Below are 16,358 nucleotides of genomic sequence, written 5' to 3' on the forward strand. Positions count from 1 at the left end.
TTTTAGCCAAAGTGTTCTATCTGAGGGGTAGTCGTTTTGGGAGCAGGTAATTTTCCTGATCATCTTAACTAAAACACTACCTAAATTTCAATCTGTAAATGACTTTGACCTTAATTATGTGGCCTGGTTGGAGAAATGAAGGCTAATAAACCAAGTTACATACACTAGTTATATTTCTTTTCCCTGTTAATAACAATTAGTAATCTATGCTCTTTTCCTCATCTTTGGTATTAACCTTAAACAGTTCTCAAAAATGTTTTTGAGAAACAAAATATTATTTAGAGAGAAAAGAGCAATTTGTGGTTGTATATTTTGTTCATAGAAAAATGAGTCATGATATAGTAAGTGGACATTACTTGTCAACCTTAGACTATGCCTTATGTTAGTTTTTAAAGTGTTTCTTCCTTCAATAAAGTTTCTTACATATAGTAATAGCTTTTTGAAAATTGATAGTCTTCTATCACTTTCTGGATTTAATAGTGCATGTTAGAGTATGGAGTAGGTAGGCACAATCACACTAGAAGGAAAATGGATCAATTAAACCCAAATTTCTTACTTAAAAGTTACATTCTTCTTGTGTCTTCATCATACAAAACGGATGTGCTGATGGAAAATGTGAATTTTAGTTATGGAAATAGATATAATAAATAATAATTTAAAACTTTGGCTATTAGATTACAGCATACAATTACCAAACATTTAATTGTCTAAAATTAAAATAAGTACTGTTAGTTTTATCCTTCAGGTAATAATTAACTCTTAACAAAAAGTAAATGCTTAGAATGTGCCAAGTTAGAAAATTAATTCTCACCGTGACAGAAGGTTGAGTATTTTTGCAAGCAGGAGTGAACTTCATATTCCAGTCTTTATTGCCTTGTACAAATAATATGTTGGAAGCAGACTAGATATTGTATACTATTTCAGTAAAATTTAGACTTGCCCATATTATCAGCAATATTCACAGTTGGTTCATAGCAGAATGCAAGCCATGCTTGTCTGTGAATAAATATCATTCTGACTGTGCAGGATGATAATTGCTCTGCCTGCACTTCTTTTGGCACCTACTGATCTCTGCTAAATGGTTGGGTAAAGCACATTTTTGTACGAATGTCAAGCACTTCTGATACTCTTTTATATTTAGTTTGAAGAAAATTCATGCTAAGCTGAGTGCCATTGCTGTCAATATCTTTATTAATTTCCTGAAATGACAAATATAGTAGGTTTCCCCTTTTGTGTAGGAGACCTATTTTAAGCAGGGTTTCTTCTTTCTTTTTTGAAATGACACAGACTGCTATGTATTGGGATATCAGGTAACTGACTTCAAATGGAAGACAAATTCAGTAAAGTGAAAATGATTGTGATAGTTCTCTAATTTCCCCCACAGTGTATGTAAAACTGACTTTTAAAGTGTTTAGTGGATAATGGATCATGTAAGGTCAGTGCTAGCCATAGCTGTTATGGCTATTATTTTCTCTTTTCATGGGAGGGTGCTCAGCAAAATGAGATTGTCACACTCTTTTTTGTGAGAGGACAGCGACAGACAGTTAAAAGCCTCTTCATGTAAGGATGTTATTTCATAAAGACACCAGCACTGGATTATCCCCTTCACTTTAAACTTCTGCCAGCTTGTACAAAGAGATAAAACAAAATAGCCCCAGTCCCAGGGGTGGAGAAGTGCTGGCCAGATCTGCCCACGTCCACAGCTTTCATTTTGATTAGTCACATGTGAGGAAAATTCACTTAGGCTGAGAGGTAAATTTAATACCAGTTATGCCCATGCTGTTCATATCACAACCATTTTCACATGATGCCACTTAATTCCCTAAGAAGCAGAAAGGTAAATCGGTGGCTGGCCAGCTAAGGTGTCATAATGCATTAGGACCAGGGCTCGCTGCAGGGGATAATGGTTCTGATTGCTGTTGACTCATGTCTCCACCAACTGCCTCATGTAAAATAAGTGACATTTAAAAGGCATCAAGATGTGAGAAGAGGTTAAAAAAAAAGAAGAAGAAGGAGAAGAAAAAGCACAGTACTAAACTTGCCACCTGAACGTAAAGTCCCTTTTTCACCCTAAGTGGTATAAAATGATAACTCAACATGCCATGGGTGACCTGCACTAAGCTTTTAACTTCCTGTCTTGTGTTTTTAGAGAAAATCTGTAAAATTGCTTCTGGGAACTGCTCCAACATATTTTCATTTTTTTTTTTTTTTTTTTTTTTACTTTTATTCTTTTGCCCTGAGATATCAGCCTATTCATCTTTTAAAAAGCTTAAGGCTGAATCAAGTTGGGCAGTGGTATACAACAAGAGGCAGCCTCGTCTCTGAAGGCCCATTTAAGTCTATTTTTATAAAGAGAATCAAATTCCAGTTTACAGTAAGCATATGCTTCAGTTGACATCTGTTTCTAAGACTTGGATGCTTTGTTTGCATAACAGGCACCAATAAATGGCCTTGTTTTAAGTCTGCTCACTCAGTTGTATTTGGGTTGTTCAGCTGGGGATTTGAGTTGCAGCTGATCCCCTACCGTTCATAGCAGATAGGAAAGGGAAAAAAATCGGAGAAACCCAGTGCTATTTATTAATGCAGATTTTAACATTCTCAATGAACCACTTACAGAGCGCTAGATGACAACCAAATCCTTGTTTGCTCAGGCAGACAAGAGGCGTATGCTTCAAAGTATTGAATTAAAGATTATAAAAGTTTTTGATATAATGTTTTCTTTTATGCCATTGGTCTGTTATTCAACTAAAAATATTCAGACTTGGGAAGAGCCTGTAAATGTTATACACTGAATGGATCATATGTGTAACAAATTTATTTACTCTGGCAACACATAAATATATAGTATAATAATAATTGATATTTTATATTGCTAGATTTAAATCTCCATAAGAATTTTACAATTCTGTCATCAAAATAATAAATAACAATAATAGTTATTGTTTCTTTATATAGGGTCATAAACATGACTGGTGTTTTACGTATACATAAGGCATGGTCCCTGCCCTGATGATGTTACAATCTAAAGTATATTAAGAGCACAGCTTATCTCCAGCTATTCCATTCTTAAGAAACAGGTGTGACATTTTTTCCTGGGAAGGTGATGAAAGAAAACTGATCGAAATGGATGCAAATGTATATGTTGCTTCCGCAACTTGTAAAATGCAGGCACTGTTGATTCAGAAGTTACATTTTGCTATAGCTGTAGTACATTTCCCTATCATCTATAATATAAAGTACATTTCAAGCAAACAAAAAGAAATACCTTCAAACCAAAAAGAAACCTATACAGAGGACAAAGCTATATTAGTCGTGGCACAACTGCTCATAACATCGTTTTTATGCATAGTACGGTACCTGTAGTGTGTTTATAGCAGTAATGTGAACACTCATTCTCTTTAGCATGCCGAACTTTTTTACCCCTCTAAATTATTGTATATATCTCTGTAATAGTTTACAGAATGTGCAACATTTTTCAAGTGGATTTACTTATCAACTTTTTCTAGTGGTACCAACAGCAGTAGTATGAAATGTATCTACTCCATTTACTCTTATCCAATGCACCTACTTTCTTTTTTCCCTTTAATTTTTATATATGGTAAAAATTTCATTGAAGAGAGATTTTAGATGACAGGGCTGTAATTTTAAACCCAATAGAAGAGGTGTAAGCAATTTGAGCTTAGCTGAAGCATAATCTTAGGTTGTCAAGAAGAAACCCATTCTCCCTATGCTAATCAATCAGTATATCAACCGACCAATCATCTCCTCAGCTTAGCATATATCCTAAGGTTTGATATATCTATTAACTGCCCATCATGTAGCTGGTCTCTGGATGATGAGATTCCCCCTATCTTGGCATTTGGAGGCAGACAACTGAGCTATCACAGCCGCGGATAAATACCAAAGTAGAGATTTCAGTTCTGTTCCTGAGAGCAAAGACAATCCAGGAATATAGAACCGATTCTCAGAAGAGAATACATAGAAAATTATTACATTTTCAACACTATGTTGTGTGTGACAATTGTATATATTCATGATTTTTTCCAAAACAAAACCAGGAAATTACTCTTTTGTGACTGAAACTCTGGCAGAATAAAATAAGTGCTGGAATTTGTTGTCAACTGCTAATTACAATAGAGATGACACACAAACAAATGATTGAATAAATAAAAATAAGGACTTCCCCCTATTATTAGTGTACTGACACCTTATTGACAAAGGAGAACTATATGAAAACACACTGGCAAAATACATTTAATCCTGAAAAAAGAGCATTCATTTTAGAAGATTGCACACCTACCGCTCCATTTTAAAAGTCACAAGCTCAAATCTCATTTAGAGAAAAATAATATAGCTATTGCATGAGCTGTCTGCTAATATGTGAGCTTGACATACAAGTTCAAGTGTTTCAAGAAATGTCTGAGTGAGAAGATCTGTAGAAACAGAGAACTTTTTGGCTTTGCGGTTACTGAAAGTCAGAGCATACCTCAAAGAATGAAGTGGCCTAAATTAGATATTGAAGCAGATTCTACCCAGAGGCCATAAGCACCACGGAACTGAACATATACAGTGAAATCCTCATACTTAGACCACAATATTAAAAAGACACTGGGCCAGATTCAACCATTGTATAAGCAGGGCAATTCTGTTGAAGTCAGTGGAGTTGTGCCCACTTTCATCAGGATTCAATTTGATCCACTAACTTCAGGGCCTTCTCTTTGGTAGGCATTCATGGTGTTAATTAACCTGTTGTTTTGTACGTCTAACATTTTTAACTAAAATATTAGAACTGATATTATTTGTATCAAGAGAAAATCTTGTTATTTATCCTTCGCTGAATTAAATCGCTACCATTTTATAGTTGTTTGTTTTATATGATTGTTGATGGGAGGAGGGGTTGCTGTTAGGTGGTTTTTTTCCCCCTAAACAAAAAATTAGGACAAAATGAAGAGCAGCATAAGTCAATAGAGTACATTGTGGTTTTTTCACAGAGACTAGGCAAAGTACATTATTCTTGATTTAGGACACTTCTTCATCCCAGCATGAAAGAGTTGGCATTTATGCAACCCAGATCTTTTTCAGCTGAAAACTGGTAGCCCTGTGAGGTTTGGCGCAGTTTTGTTGCTCTTTTGCATCAGCTTTGACTTGGTAAATAATGATATGGCCAACTGAGTCAAAATTGCAAATGTTATTGCAGTTAAGTGAGAGATATGAAACAAATCTTTGAAAAGCATTTCTTAATTTTTGAAGCCTCTCTAGAAGCCAAATTCTGCTCCCATTGTCTTCATACTTCCCACCAAATGCACTTAAAATAATTCTAACAGTGATTTCAGTGGGAAGCATACACATGCGTTTGAGGGCACAATTTGCTCCTAAGTGGCATTGTCAGTGTAATACTGCTTTAATGAAGGCTACTTTGTCTCTCAAAAACACATTAATAAATGAATATTTCAAATATTGTACTAGATCCTCAGCTTGTGTATACTGATGATGCTGAGTTACACCAGCTGAAGATCTGGCCCATTGTATTTAGTGCTCATGAAAAGTGCCAGGGTGATAGCTATAGAGATTGAAGTCTATTAATTCTCAAAACAGGCACATCCGGGGCAACTGCAGTGCAAGCTCCCTCGCGCTGCCCCACGAATGCAGGTCTTCATGCTTATTTAACCCTGGCTCTTTGGCAGAAGACTATTAAAAATGCTTTCACTCACTGAACGTGTCAGTGTTATTTTTCTTCTAATACTTCCAGTCTGGATTCCGATCTCACGCAGATCAATGTCAATACACGGCTGGGAATATTAGGAAGTGATTCATCCCTGTGCAGAGGTTCCACCAAGGAACGCTGCACCACTTAAATCCCATGTTAAGGGTGTCAGTGGGACTTAAATGGTATTAAAGCTTTCCAGGGGTCCTATGCAGTCTAGTGAAAATGGTGTGGCTTTTAGCGAATGGCACAACATAGCATTGATTGCAGATGTAATTAGAAGGGAGAAAAGGTTGATTAAATATGGGGATCTGAATATTCCATGTGGAACACAGGGCACAGCCACCTCTGCCAGAGCATAAGGCCCCAAATACAGTGGAATTCCATTGCGCCAGGGGCTGGTTATCGAGAGGCTGCATAAGGAAACTCTACCCTTATGAACACTGTGGCTATCTCCAACAGCAACACAGATTGGGAAAGGCAGGGGCCAAACAAGTGGGTGATCTGTGTGGTGATCTATGTGGTGGGCATCGACTGGCTGATAAACCCTTCATCGTGAAACACAGCACAGTGAAACACAGAAGTCATTAGAATGCAAGGGCTGTGGTATTTGTATGGATTAATTAAAAAAAAACCCAGATATTATAAGCACTCATCTGAAGCTGTGGATGCTTCTTCCAAAACATAAAATTAACCAAAAAAAAAAAAAAAGGAGGGGGGCAAACACCTACACACAATATCAAACTACTTAGCTTGAGTGTTAGCACCTCCACAGTCATAAATAGATCCATCCCCCAAACTTTACTGTCCCAAATTAATAAACAACCCCATCCTTTTCAAATGCCCAAGAAAAAAAAGTAATAATACGGTATTAGTAACCAAGGTTTGGATCTGTGATTGCTCTACAGATTTTGAGGATTCTCTTCCCCTCTGCTAATGTTACACACCTGTGCCAAGCCTGTCTCCTGATACACATTGATTTCAGCTATACATAGCAAAATAAGAATATTGGAATTGACTAGGAACGGATACAAGCCTACAGCTGAGATAAATATGATTTATCCATAAGATATTGTGAATGCCTAGGAAGCACTCTTAGAAAATCCTCTTTTGTTTATAGAACTTTCTGCATGGGAAGCAAATACATATGCATATACTCAGAATTCATGACTACATGTTTAAATGGAAAAGCTATCAGTTCAGCTATCATAGAATATTTTCTCTTTACACTTCTCAAAATGAGTGCTCATTTAAATCAGATATTATGAAAACCCAATGGCTAATCCTAAATTCAGGTATACTACCACTCTAGCTAGGCAGATTGCTACTTGATCATACTAAGATGCTCCCTTATCCATTATTGGATCTGAAAAAGAGGAGGATTAAGAATTATCTGACTTCTCAGTTAATGTGCAAATCATCTAAAAGCTCAGCTTAGGAAGGTCTTAGAATGCTATACAGCACTAAAATAATAATGTCTTAGAATTTTTAAAAGCTTAAATATACACTATCACATTTTAGAGTTAGTGTTATTGGAAAATAGAGTTTTGTGGTTTATATGCAAGATATCCTTTTATCATCTCGGTGTGTTTTTATAATTATATCTGAAAGTCCTGTAATTCTATTTTTAATTACCATTTTGTACTGCAATTCAAAGTTGTCACTTGGACAAACTCACTTTGCTGAAACTTAGTATCTAAATGTAATACTTTCAATTGTGCAATGCAGACTAGAATGTTTGCAGTTTTTAGTTTTCCATAATATTAATATCTGACATTTCCCTTTACCTTTGTATATGTTGAAAAAATTATACTGAAAAGGTTGAAATACTTTTTTTCCCCATGTTCTGAAGAGAGGGGAGAGAATATGAACCAGAAGACATGCTCTTAATGTTCCATCTTTGCATTTTTAGGCTAGCACTGCAGTTTGCTTTTGCAACATTCATTTTATCATTTCCATCATTCAGATATGTATACTTGCCTTTCAAAATCCGTGAAAAGTATTTAAAAAGAAAACAGAAATTGTTAGTATTTCAAAACCCTATTATAATAAATTTTCAAATATGTCAGACACATCTTTGTTAAAATTAAACCAAGGATTGGTTTTGAGCGAATAGCCCTATATCCTTACAGATGCTGTGGATGGATGCATCTAAGCTGCTTATTATATTGATGGGTTTTGCTGCTCTGCAGCAAATGAAAACAGGCAGCTGCTTCCTCCATCAAAGCAAAAAGCAGCCTGAGTTTTTATTAAACGAGTGTTCATTTCTTCTATTGCCAAAATTCTTACACAAAACAAAAGAGCAGTTTTAGCACATTATTGCTTAACTAGACATGAACAACTGACAGCAAGTGATAAGCCTGTCTGCTTTTCACAACTGGTAATCATTTTTGGAATAGATGTTTTAATATAGTTGAATATAAAATTTTGTAATTTACATCTACAATGGTACGTAAATTTATAGATCCAGTTTGTTGCAGGAGAGTGAAGGCTATAATCACAAAAGGCTTGTTCCAGTGTTGTTTAATTTTTAATGACTATTTGAAAACTGGGTAAAGAAAACTAAATCAAATTCATTCATTTGAAAAAAGGTGTTAAAGACAATCATACAAGTAGGTTTGTACAGTTTGAGGATTTTACATATAGCTGTACATTTACAGCTTTTACTTGTTACTGTATTTCCACATCAGTTCCACACAGCCTCTTAAGTTTGTGCTATAAAAGAAATTTGCAGATTGCAGACCATCATGTTTCCCTCCTAGTCATGAATAATAATGAGGATGAAAGTGAGAGATACAGCGCTGAGGCCATTTTGCCCAGGCTGAAGATCTCAGCCAGTGCTTATACATATTTTTCAATGATCTGAATATCATAAATTCCATTGTAGATTGAGAGAAAGGCAAGGGTTTGTATAAAACATATGTGAAGAGGAAAAAGTGGGGAGATGTGTACCTTTTTATAGCCTCAATTTCTCTAGTATTCTTTTACCTTTTGAAACTCACTTGTGGCAGTTCCTGCTGTGGGAAGGGGAATCTTGTCCCTCTGGTGTAGGCACAAATTGCTCCTCTTCACAGGACTTAAAGGAGGAGGTGGGTGAGAGTGGACAGAATTGACATGTAGAAAAGTTCAGGTGCAAGCTGATACTGGTAAATACTATTGAACACATTTGTTAAAAAAAAAACTCACACAGTATATTTATCACCCAGCCCATTTAACAAGTGTACTTAGTCTAAAACTTTTAAAACTGGGCATTTAATGTTAGACACCTGGGATCAGATTTTCAAAAGAGCTCAACCCTCAGTAGCTACCCTTTTGAAAATCTGGCCCCCGTTGTGAGTGTTGAGGCCTTGTGAAAATTTGCCTCCTACTTCCATATTTAAATACCCTAATGAAAGTGACCCCTCCTTCAGAGATGCCAAGCACCCACAGCTCCCATTAACTTTCACTGTAGTCTAAATGTGGATGTAAGTGCCTGAATTTAGGCCCCCAGGTTTGAAAATTATGAATTAAAACATTGTAAACATTGACAAAACAACAACAGATGTTTAATCATTCCCTTCTCTACATTCCTGCCTACTTCATTTTACTATGCTGATTAGACTCCTGTGTTTGGGCTAGCATAAAAGGGATTTTGTATGATAAACTTTCTTTTGCTGACTCTAAAATTTTATGATATCTGAAAACTATTCATACCAGTAGTAACTTGTTATATCTATTTGTCCTTTTTCAGATACAGTCCACTGAAAGTGGGTACCTAGGCATCATGGATTAATGCACTAACCTTTCACTTACATTCCACTTTTGTGTGATATATGACCTAATTAGTGAAAATGAAGACTTTTGATCCTATCGTTGATCTTAGTACACATTTTTGGTGACATAAAAAAATTAGAGAAGGGCTCAAGCTGTGATATTTGGGCAATGTTTAGAGTTTGATCACACTCTGTCTATTTTGTGTTTAGCTCTCACCATGCTGTTCATTCCCCACTTTCAGACTTTTTTTTCATTTGTAAGTGAATTTAGTGCTCAGTACTGAGGGACTGATAGCATTGGCTAAGGCCAGGCATAGGGCTAAGAGGCATTCTGCAATTTTCTCCATACAACTCTGCCATTATATCTCAATCTTGACCTGCACTATCAGTTCTTCTCCAGTCCTAGATCTCTCTTAAGCATACTATACACAGTCTCTCGTGCTAAATTGTGAGGTGGTGATGCACACAAAAGGAGATTGGAATGAGATCATCAAACTCATTTTCTATTGTGACCTATTGTAAACTAGGAGATGAATGTAAGGCAGGGTCTCTGGAGTTGAAAACAAAGAGTTAAACTTTTCATACCTTAAAAGTACAACTGTAAATATGTTACAATAAGAGTAAAAGGACACAGTTGTAAATTACCTAGAATATAAGCATACTAGTAATATAAGCATAACTAGTAACTGGCAGACATGTTTGTTTTTCTATATTTTTCTGCAGTTGAGGATAAAATGTATCTTGTAGCTGTTGTAAACCTAGGAATTACAGTGCATCTTCTTCCTTTTTGTGAATTTAGTGCACTTGAAAGGTACTGGATTGACAGCCCTGGAAACTGAAACCTTTTATCCACAGAATAGGTACAGCACAGGCAGTAATAAAGTTTCCCCGCGTTGCCCCAGCAATATGCCTGAAACCTGATCTCTAGGGGTGAAAGAGTAGTTAATTCTCTGTGGCTCAATTCAATCCTTGGTACCTCAGCTGAGATTACCAATACAGTTGCCAGTTAGTACCAATGACTTTGGTAATTTTTATTGTGATACAGATACCTGTTCACTATGGACTGGACTGAGATTGTTTGGTGTAGCTGGGAGGTGGCACAGAGTTGCTACAGTGACCCTATACCTCCCAAGGATTCCCCCTGTGCAGGGAGACGTCCCAGCTAGCTGAATCAGCTGGGTTTATGACTCTTCTGTGCCAGTGGAGCAGCGCAAAGAGGCATATTGGCTCCTTCTGTACAGATGTATATGTAAATATACTGGATATTGTATACTGAAAGTATTCTAACAATATGCTACTTTTTTGGAGAAGCTTTGTAACAGTTTTCAGTCTGTGAGTTTTCAAATGTGTGACACTAGTCTTTAACATAAGTTGTTAAGAACCAAATAAGGGACAAGTAAAAATAGTGGATGAAGGATCTTTAAAAAGTGTTGGATAATTCCTTTCAACTGAAAGTTTTCTGTAATCTCCCGTTCATGGTTCGTCATTTTTCATGCCAATAACTGACTGTAATAGAGTAGGAACAACAGTAGGTTTGATTTTACCTGAAATGATGATGTCCCTCACAATGAGATTGAGTTGCAAGTATTCCTTCCAGGCCTGCTTTAAATTCCTATTAGGCCACATACCACTAAGGCTGCTAAAAGAGCTGCTGTGCTGAAACAGAAGGAATTGAAGGCACCATTTCAGGGCACTGACTCTGCCATGGGTACTGTGGCAAAGTCAACTCCATTTGAGCATCCTCAGGGTAGCATGACTTCTTTAGCTGCTCTTTCTCTATAGGGCAGGAAGGATTTTTGTTGTCATTTAAGCACAGAACTATGAATCAGGAAATGTGGGCTTTATTCCTGGCTTTGCCATAGACTTATTGTGTGACCTCCTTGAGCAAGTCACCTAATCTCTGTGCCTCAATACTCCATCTGTAAAACAGGGATAATAGTACTCATGACTTCAAGGGATTCTTGTGAGCCTAAGTCCAGTAATGTTGGCGAGGTGCTCTGATACGATGGTATGGCAATGAGTGCTAGAGAAATATGTACAAATAAAATAAACATCACGTCCTTCACCACCCCTCCCATCTAGTAATTAAGGTGCTCACATGCCAGTACAGTCATAATGAGCATTGTGTAGATACCTAGAGCCAGTAGTTCTGGCAGTGTAGTGCACCTCTTCTGGCAATCACTGCAAAAGAATCAGGGTGGAGTGGAGCAATGGACTACTTTGCATCAGCAAGCCAAAGGAAGTTGCAGTGTGCATAAAGGCAGCACAGCAGCTGTATTCCTGGGAATTCTGGGAGGCTTTGTGCTGAGGCACAGTCCCTCTCCTAAATCTCAATGAGTACTGTACAGCTACACATGCACAAACACACCTTGACATGAAGGGGAGCTGTAAAGTCCAATAGAGCCATTGCCTATTTTTTCCTGCACAACTGTTCTGATGTGAAGAGGTGCAGTTATTCTCGTACATGCAAAGGTGTAAGTTTGTAAACAAGCATTTGCAAGTGTAAAAGCAGTAGTAATTGCACATCCAAATAGGTGCCCATCCAATTTTATGCATGTAAAATCAGAGGCATCTTTTTGTTAATTGTACCCAGAAGTCTTTACAGTATTTTTGCATGAAACAAAACCCATATGCACATGTATGTGTATGTTTGTATAGCAGGAAGTAATAGATAATATTTTTGTCTCTGAAGAATTAGTGCTATATGCTAACTACTGTGGATTTTGACATTGTATTATAACAGAACTGAGCATTTATTTTCTTTTTAAACAGAAACTATACTATTTTATAGTTTGACTATGTTACAAATGTAGGTCGCAATGTTGAAAAATGTAGGTCAGGATGAAAGAGTAGAAGGCAGAGTGCAAACTCCTCCACCTGGATGTTTAAGCTTATCCCTTTTCTAAAAGCAGTCAAAGAGGCTTACTTACCTGTTCAGGCAAGAGAAGCTTTTCCTTTTACTAAAATTAACAAAGGTATTCTTGCTGCTGGCTTAGTTGGTAGCACAGTGTGCTTCCACACTTGAGACCTGGGTTCGTGAGAGACCTTCTGACTCTTGCTTCTTTAGCTGGCGGTATCTTGGATCATTATGGAGGTGATACTTTCCCCTAAGGGGGACGAGAGAGGTGCAGTGTGTGTTGCTAGCAGCTGGTTATAGAATGGCACTTTTGTTTCAGAAAATGCTGTTTCCTTTCTCCCAGTGATGGGGTAAGTGGTGTATAAGCAGCTGCTGCCACGAGGAAGTAGGTATTAACACAGTGTGGTGGCAGGGTGAAGGAACTGGTGTCCAATAGTAAAAGATTTGGTGAATACTTTGACTTCAGTCAGGATGTCTTTTCAATCAAAGCCACATCAAAGTGAGAAGCATTTGATTTTGGACAATGGGCGACAAGCTCAGACACTCAGGGCCCTCTGCTACAAAAACAAGTATTTTTAAGAGTCATTTAGACTCAAAGTTTGCTATAAACAGTTTTTTTTAATGTGGATTGTAGAGTATTACAAATGGTCTTGAATTAACCACTTATTCACTAAACACCAGAAACCACTGTTGTTGCTTAAGTACACCCCTATCAGCTGCAAACTGAAACATTCTTATATTATTCACTTAAATACTTAAATAGTTATTATATTCAATGTAAAATCTGTCATTTTAACATATTTCAATGCTCAAAAAAAAAAAAGAGAAAATCCTCTAGCTTCCTTAGTGATCATATTGCTGAGAAATGGGTAATTGTGTATGAATATGTGATTTTAACCCTGGTGTATATAAGAAAAATAACAGATTTTCAGACACCATGTAAATCTAAATTACAGTGAACTGTACAAATAATAATGTTCCTTCAATGCTTTTGGTAGGTATGTGAACCAACACTAATTAAAATATTAAATTTTACATATCTGATCTTTTTTTATTCAGAAATGGCTTACAAACTGTATATATACAATGCAAAGCAAGAGTAGCCAGCTGTGGGAAACTGAGGGTAGCAATTGAATGGACTGGAACGCTCTTGAGGACGGCAGTCAGGCTGCACAGTGATTTAGAGAAGGGGAAGTGTTGGCCAAGAACACCATGGGGCAAAAATCCATTCTTATAAAATGAGTTATGACATCTTTTATGACTCTGAAGAGCTGAAAGGATTTTTCAAAATATATGATCTGAAAGATCCACATACATAGTAAGTTTTATACTCAATTTATTTGTCTGGATCCTTCAGTAGGATGGAAGGACTAAGGCCTTGTCTACACTGCGCTGTTATGAGGACTACAGGAGGTGTGAATTGCAGAGCACACCAAAGAGTTGTTCTCTAACTGTCCTGTATGGATGCTGCAGGCATGAACTAAAAAGTACCTAGTTCATGTTATGGTAGTTCTCTTTCAAGCAGGGTTACATTAACGTGACCTAGATACCTTTCCATTCATGCCAGCAGCGTACACACAGGGCAGTTAGAGTGCAACTCTTTGGCATGCTTTGTAATTCACACCCCACAGTCTACACTGTGGTACTGTGTAGACAAGCTCTGAGTTTACCCTGCCAGAATCTGTTTTAACATACTAGATAATGTGTATATGTACCACTGCCTTCTACTGGATAGAATATCAAACTTATTCAGATATGTATGTGATTGTGTGTCTCTGTTGACTGCAGTGCATCAAGGATATGAACCTCAATGTTAATATAGCTAATGAAGAGTTTCCTATAGCTAAGAAACACTGTAAGTTAGCACCATCTTGTAGGTTTCCCATTGTGGGTTTATGTCTGATCTTGGTTGTCTATTGATCTTGTAAGTTGCAAAGGGCATGGACTGTGCCTTCCTTTGTGTCCTATATGTCACTGAGTCCATTGTTTTGGTGCTTAAGAAATAATAGATAATAATAATTAATAACCCATGTTGTGGGGACCTTGGTTTTTTTTATTAGAAGGTTCAGAATTCAATTGCTATTAATGACCAAAAGTTCATACACGCTGTGCAAAATACCTGAAAATGTTGAAGTCTACATAGCTATGGAATCATTATAATTGGCATTTGATGGTTGGTTCTGAAATCTTCTTTTTCCCGTATCTGAGGTTTACTGCTTTGCCTGGCCTGGGAGTATATAATGGACTGTCTAATGAAAATGTGTATCGCTGCATTCTGCTGATTGGAACTGGCCCACATGGGACATATAAGGCCTATTACTACAACAACTAATGAAATGTGTGGAATATGATGACCCTATAGTATCTGTAGCCACAGAATTATTACAATGTGGTAACAGCTGGTTATTTCAAACTATTAAGACATTTGCTGGGGAGAATTACTGGGAGTCTCTAAGGGCGATATTACTCATGTTTCCTTCTTCAGGTCATTTCCTAGTTTCAGGGAACTTTGAAATGAGGAAATAGAAAAAGTTTATGCACTGTTGAAAAAATCACAAGTTGCTATTTGTTGAATAACCTTTTTACTGTCTCTAAGAATTGAGTGGGTGTTTTTGTTGTGAGTGGAACCCTTTTCTGGAAGTCATATCCAAAAATAGGAACTTTGGGTCTTTCTACCTTTCTACCTTTTTAATTTCAGGCGGACTATTTTCCAGTGCCACCCCACCTCTTTGCTTATGGGAGCTTTGAATTATACACTTTCACTGTAGTCCCATGAGATTGCAGTGTCACTTTTAGGGCCTGTGGGAGTGCACAAAACGTAGGCATAAACTTCCTCTTCCCGTTCACCTCCCCAGCAGATAAGAGTATATGATCTATGAAGTTCTTAGTTCCGAACAGGCATAGTTTGCTTCTGAAGCCAGGTCACTCTCATGGAAAGCTAGTAGGCCAGCCCAAGCTGTGACTTACGAATTGATATATAGGAGTGTTTTTTCACTACCAATAATAATGGAGGAAAAAACACACAAATATAACTTTGCCACAGAGTCACTGCACGTTTCATAACTGAATATAATTCAATTGAAAAAGTTAGAAGTTATTCTCTATTCTTTTTTGGATGTATAAATGGGAGTAGTGAATAGAAATTTGGAAATGATTTTACCTCCGTATATGGCTTTGGTGAGACCAATACTGAAATATTGCATCCACTTGTGGTCTTCATGCCTTAAAAAGGAAATTGCAAAATGGAGGGGGTGCAGAAAAGAGCCACAAAAATAATTCAAGGACTGGATAAAATGCTTTACAATGAGAGACTTGAAGAGCTCAATCTGTTTAGTTTATGAAATAGAAGATTGAAAGGTGACTTGAGAACAGTGTATAAGTACCTTCATGGGGAGGAAATACAAGGTACTAAAGGACTCTTTAATGCAGAAAGGCATACCGAGAATCAGTGGCTGGAAGCTGAAGCCAGACAAACTCAGATTAGAAATTAGATATACACTTTGAACAGAGAGAATGATTAATCACTGAAGCAGACTATCAGGGAAATGGTGGATTCTTCATCTTTTGATGTCTTCATATCAAGTTGGGATGCCTTTCTGGAAGAGATGCTTTAGTCAAACAAGTTATTGGCTCAATACAGGAGGAATTGGATGAAATTGAATGGCCTGTGATATACAGGAGGCCAGACAATGATCTTATGGTCCCTTCTGGTCTTAAACTCTATGAATGTATTAATTTGTTGCCTACCAATAGTTACTGAGGCTGAAAATGTCAAATATATGGTATAAAATTGATGTTTCTTAGAATTTGATTTTATTTAATGTTGATGCTGGTGCCTAATTTTTAAACAAGTAGACAGCTATGGATTAGCCTTGCCGATGTTCATATAAAGTCTGTTGCTGGGTATCTTAGGCTTTGTTTACACTGGAACTTTGTTGGTAAAACTTCTGTCGTTCAAGAGTGTTAAAAAAACACATGCCGAACGACAAAAGTTTTACCGACGAAAAGCGCCAGGGTGACAGCGCTTTGTCGGCAGGAGCGCTCT

The 16,358-nt window shown here is 37.1% G+C and overlaps 1 protein-coding gene across 1 annotated transcript in view; it reads left to right on the forward strand.

Moving 5' to 3' along the window:
- Positions 1–16,358, forward strand: part of CAMKMT (calmodulin-lysine N-methyltransferase) — a 365,373-nt gene that overhangs the window by 288,147 nt on the left and 60,868 nt on the right. The window lies entirely within an intron of this gene.

The sequence above is a fragment of the Terrapene carolina genome, unplaced genomic scaffold, assembly GCF_002925995.2.
Source record: "Terrapene carolina triunguis isolate 2854851 unplaced genomic scaffold, T_m_triunguis-2.0 Scaffold120, whole genome shotgun sequence".
Taxonomy (NCBI): domain Eukaryota; kingdom Metazoa; phylum Chordata; order Testudines; family Emydidae; genus Terrapene; species Terrapene triunguis.